This window comes from Nannobrachium achirus, assembly GCF_963921795.1.
Source record: "Nannobrachium achirus genome assembly, chromosome: 24".
Taxonomy (NCBI): Eukaryota; Metazoa; Chordata; class Actinopteri; order Myctophiformes; family Myctophidae; genus Nannobrachium; species Nannobrachium achirus.
Genome location: NC_137831.1, coordinates 3,669,423 through 3,675,764, shown reverse-complemented (window position 1 = coordinate 3,675,764; position 6,342 = coordinate 3,669,423).

Sequence of the window (6,342 nt, the reverse complement as noted above, 5' to 3'; positions counted from 1 at the left end):
TTATTTTTTGCACATGAGAGTGGTGATAACCCGCCCGCCCGCCGCCCGCCAATATTGAGTCTGAAACCTTGACCCACCCACCCACACGCGGGCGGGTTGGCGGGCGGGTGGGGGCACCGGGTCAGCCCGCGCATCACTACTAACTAGTGCAGTGTTAAACATCATTGTTTTTTTCTGTCTCTTCTGAAAAAATACAAAATAAAAGTCAAATCCTGCTATTAGAAGGAAAGAGGAAGTGTGATCTTTGAGCTGCGTGCTGCACTGAGCGCTAGAGGTGGGGGCGGGGCTGCTACATGTGGGCAAGAGTGCATGTGGGTGTGGGTGTGCGTGCGTGCATGCGTGCGTGCGTGCGTGTGTGTTTTAACTTTAGAAATGCAGATATCCTGTATACACTCATACTGTATGTTGGTTTGGTCCGTTGAGTAAGAAAACACTGTTGCACATTAAAATAATCATCTGGGGACCCCTAGTTTCTTTGGAAACCATTGCTCTACAGTTTAAACAGTGTTCATCTCATGTAATCCTGGGTGTTTGTGTTGCCTGTATACAGTAGGTGTTGAATGATTACATGGACCACAATGGAAAGCAGACCTTTTTTATGATTCATCCATTTCACATGTTGTATTGTACTGCTGTACTTTTATATTGTCAATAATATATTCAATCAATCAATGAAAAGAAAAAGAAAAAGAAATTAACCACATAGTCACATCTGACAGAATCTTTTCTCAGGAGTTGCTAATCGGGAGATAAGCGACCGTCAGGTTGCATACACAAACTTTAGAAGGCAATCGTAGCCAATTAGGAGGGAATATGGGAAATGGGACAGATCCATGTTGATGACATGACTTTAGAGATACTGTGTACCGCTTTGCGTGATTTTAGGGCACAATCTATAGAGCAGTGTCCAAAAATGTGTTTTGCAAAGATCGGCCTGATTGTGGCGCTAGATGGGACAGATGCATGTTGATGGCATGACCAATGGCTGACCAATTTACTGTCTCCAGGTTTTCTTCAGAATATGTATGACAGTGATTTAGCCTATTATTGATTATGACACTATGGAACATTGATTAGGAGTCTTTGATTGATTGATTGATTGATTGATTGATTGAAGACTTTATTAGAAGTTTGCATAGGAAAAGGTACAGTTTCATGACTGTACAGTTCACTGGTACAAGGTCTACTAAAACGAGATCCTAGAAAAGACTACGCTTATTTCCATAGGAAACCATTGAAGTATCTCATATAACATTGAATGACAGACGGATAGAACACAGTACTATGCTGTCAGGTAGAAAAAGGGAAAATAAATACTCAAACATTGTATTTTCATGGACCACCAGCTCTTTATTGTGTCCACTAATTGTGTCCATGGAAAAAAATATGATTTTACAAAGAATTTCCAGCACAAGCCAGCATGGTGATGTCCCCTGTACTCCAGTACAGGGGACATCACCATGCTGGCTTGTGCTGGACATTTTTGTAATACTATTACTTCTACTCCACTACATCTAAGAAACATATTTATCTTGTGTTACTAGTCTACTGTAGTTACTTTGTAGATTATTTGATTATTACAAAACATAAATTAACCACTTTAGCCTTATACTAGATCTACATTTTCAAAATATGTGTACAGGAATGGGTCATCCATTTCATTTGGGTGGACTGGGTTCTGCTACAGACAGAACAAAACAGAACTAGCAGTAATCTGAACATGTGTACTGTATGTAATGTATTGTATATCATTGTAAATATGGCACCCTCTCCTGGCTCTGCAAAGAGTTGCAGCGCTTTTTGGCTATCAAGGTCCAATAATAGTCTGCAGCAGAATCCCAGCAGAATCCTCGCTAGACTGAGAAAAACCTTGTTTGATACAAATTGTATCATTAAACTAAACTTAATGTCTGGTGTTATAATACAGTATGGACCTGTTGATTTGTATTTATCAATCACTGTTGATGTGTTATAATACAGTATGGACCTGTTGATTTGTATTTATCAATCACTGTTGATGTGTTATAATACAGTATGGACCTGTTGAGTTGTATTTATCAATCACTGTTGATGTGTTGACTTGATAAAGTGCATTGAGGAGGAGGAGAAAAGGGAAAAGAAAGCTGTTATTTTCCAATCAAGATATTCTAACGTTTTACTTTATCTTGCGGAAATGGCTAAAAGACAAAAAAAAAATCATCAATTCTCTAAGAGTAAAAAGGAGTCTTATCTACCTACTATGTTTAGTAGCTTGTAGTGTTTATGAGTTTGAGGCAGGGGTCTTCAACAGCACATCCGGGACCCCTAGGGCAGTGTTTCTCAATCTTTTTTTTTACCCCCCTTCCCTGATTTCTGAATCCAAGTACCCCTTTACCCAGAAATACAAATTTGCTTATAAAACTGTTATATGATGCTATGATAACCCCCCATTTTAAGAATATAACATCAGAAATAAGAAATGGAGTGAAAGAGTTTCAAACGGTTTTCAAGTCAATAACTTCAATACATTCAAACAACTTTAAAACACATCCGAGTTGACCTGTTACCATGTAATTTGGATTAACAACTCAGGTTTGTATCAAGTTTCTCCATTTGTCATCATTAAACATAACAGTACATGTTTTCTTCCCCCTCCTAATTCAATGGTAGTCAATTATTTAACTATGAACAATATTAGCATGATTTATACTTCTATTTTTCTTTTTGGGAGGCAATTTCTAGAGTACCCCCTGCAGTACCTCCGCATACCCCCAGGGGTACACGTACCCCCATTTGAGAAACACTGTCCTAGGGGGTCCTGAGAGTTACTACAGGGGGGCCACCAAATCCTTGTGTGATAGGATACGGTGCCCTCCACACTACAGGCGGTTTCCGTCTGGGCTGCCGCTAGGATCAGCGGTGGCCACGCCGCGGTGAGACACAAACACACTCGCTCAGTGAGTAAACGCCATGAGGTATTTCACAAAGATGAATACAATCCATCTCTCACCGCCCGCGTACACATGCTCAAACGAGCACGCTCGCGGGGATTTCACGGGACCGCGCCCGCTCTCCTTGCAGCCCCAAAACTTCGCTGCGAGGCTGAAAAAGCCGCCCGCCTCCCATTGAAAATGAATTGCTAGGAGGCGGTGAGTCGGTGACCGCGGCTAGTGTGGAACCCCCTTAATTCTTTTAACTTAACAACTTGAACCCTCACATCCAAATTCCGAGGAGAACTTTAGCCAAACATAGCAGATCTACAAGCTCTCAACGCCTCACGCTGCAAGACGTTGAGAGCTTGTAGATCGGCGGTTTGGTGTATAGAGGTAAAAAAGAGCAGACCAAGTACATAGTGAAAGATCATTTACAAAATATCGACGAATCAAATCCATGAAGATCTGCATCACAAATGTATAAAATATGTAGAGGGGGTCCCTGCTTCATCTCTCTCACTCTCAGCTAAGTGGTCCTTGGCCTGAACACGTTGAAGACCCCTGGTTTAGGGTGTAAGGTTGGTTTAAACTCTGACAATGTGCTCAAAGTCAGTGATGTGTGATGATAAGTGTTGTTTGCTGCTAAATATGCTGTACAACACAGTAGCGGAGCAGTGATCAACATATACCGGTAGGCTAGTGGTCCTCAACCTTTTCAGGGACCCCCTAAATTGGTCCTATTTGAACTGGGAACCACCCCAAAATAATCATATTTAAACTGGGAAACAGCCCCAAAATAAAAAAAGTTTCGACGATGCGGTGAGCACCTTATTGATTTGTAGGCCTGCATGTTTTGAGCCGAAAATGGACGTTGGGGCTAAACCAGCGAGAGGGTTCTGACTCCCCTTTATATCTCTTGTAGGGAGTAAACGTCCCAATATAACCGACACCTACAAGAGTTATGATTTATGAATATCAATACTGCAATCAATGTGGAAATACTCTGCCACGAGTAGAAGTTTAGAATTGGTATCAAAATGTACTTAAGGGTACAAAGTACCAATAGTAGAAAGTATTTATAAATGTCCTGTTTCACAGGTTTTCCAATGAATAAAATGTAGAAAAACATTTGAAAATAGCTGATCTACAAGCTCACAATGCGTCGCGACGCATTGTGAGCTTGTAGATCGTCTATTTTGAAATGTCAGGTATGTAGCCTACCTATGTATGTCAGAAATAAATGTAAATAGGGTTGAAGTTATTTGTGGCTATCAATACTGCAATCAATGTGGAAATACTCTGCCACGAGTAGAAGTTTGGAATGTTAATATACTTGACTAAAGGCAGAAAAGTATTGGTATCAAAATGTACTTAAAGTACAAAGTACCAATAGTAGAAAGTATTTATCAATGTCCTGTTTCATAGATTTTCCAATGAATAAAATGTAGAAAACCATTTGAAAATAGCTGATCTACAAGCTCACAATGCATCGCAACGCGACGCATTGTGAGCTTGTAGATCGTCTATTTTCAAATGGCAGGTATGTCAGAAATAAATGTATATAGGGTTGAAGTTATCTGTAATTATGATCAAAATCTACAAAGTAACTAACTCAAATGAGCCAGTCTTTTGAACTGCTCTTTGAAAGGAACAGATCCCAGAGATCCTGGCTCACTTCAAAGAACCATAAATGCCATCTCTAGATTCCATGTGTTCACTGTCAGTGTTCCAGACATGTTGTGGTCATTCAGGACAGCTCATTATGTGTTCATGTTAATATTATAGTCTTCTATTTTTATGTCCACCACAGGCCAACATGGAGATGACCCCTGACCCCTGACCCCTGACCAACATGGAGATGACCCCTGCCTAGGTCCAGTGTTGGGGAAGTTACTTTGAAAGTGTAACTTGTACAGTTACAAGTAACTCACCATGGCAGTAACTTGATCAAGTTAAAGTTATACCCCTGGAGAAATGTAACTTATAAAGTTTCAAGTTACATAGAAAAAGTAACTTGAGTAACTTGAGTAAATTTTTTCCCAGCATTAAATTGAGAATGTACATTTGGTGTACATGAAATAAAATATAATATCCTACAAAAAAAGTAACATGCCAGCAGAAATATGCCTCTCAACTGAGTTTTATGTTTTATTTCAAAAAAGTTGTCATTTTCTTTAGTAAACATCTGTGTTACTAAAATAAAGTTAAAAAATATGAAAATTATGAGCTGTTGAGGACATTTGATCTTTAATCTTAACAAAACTTAAAGCTGTACTATGTAACTTTTTTTATAAAACAAATCTTAAAATTGTCCTAACTGTTAAATCGCTAAAGTTTTAGAACCCCCACTCCGTGAATTTCAGCTCTGAAAGCCTTTTCTTTATATGTTTTCTACTGGGCAGTGACCGGGGCGGTCTTTCGCGGGAAAATTGCGTCATCACACTACCGGCCAATCACAGCGAGGGTTATACAACGGCCGGCCAATCACATCGCATCTTGAAGTGGGGTCGCTATGGCCGCCATATTTGTTGTCGCCCGTTTGTACCATCCCTTCTCTAGGTAATTTCGCCTACCAGGCAGGGTGAAGGAGTCCTATCTCTGGAATTACTGAACGCACAGGAACAAGGGACCCCTTAAAAGATAGATCTCAGCGAGGTGGAGGCAGACGCGGGGGTCTGAAGGTACGGAAAACGTCCGAAAGACGCGGACGCGACCGCGGTTTGCTATAGGGCTAATGACCACTAGTTGGGCATCTTACACAGTATAGCTTTAAATGTAAAATTATAACTTCGCTTGTAACTTCTTGTAACTTATAACTTGAGCCAAAAATGACCCAAAAGGTATCTCAGTTACTTGAAGAGTTACAGAAATATGAACGTAACTCAGTTACCAGCAAGTTACAGCAAAATGTAACTTATAACTTTAACTTCCCCAACACTGCCTATGTCACATACCAAGCAAGCTCCTGGAAGCATGCTCATTGGGCAGCCAAGTGTCAATCAACTCTAGTCAACTTTAGCAGGGTCTGAAAGGGGGCGGGACCAAAGAAAAGCAGGAAGGAAGTCAGTCTGACAGTGAGAGAAACAGGTGTAAACAGAGATGTTTATGAATTCAATAATCTGTTAAATGAAGAGCCAGGGATTAATATCAGTGTGGATGTATCAGCATGTCTGTGTGTTTGGAGCTGGGATTTCACTCAGTATTTCTACCATAACCAGCTGACATTAATAACTACCAGATGGACTGTGGCTGCTAGCCTGGAGGAGAAGAGAGTGTGGGAGACATTTCAACAGGTTTCTGAGTGAGTATGGACGCTGTCTGACAACTGTAATCAACATCTGTTGAAGACAGACAGACAGGTGGGGTGCAGAGGGGACAGACAGACAGACGGACGGCCGTCCGTGAACTGGGACCCCCCCACCCCACCCCG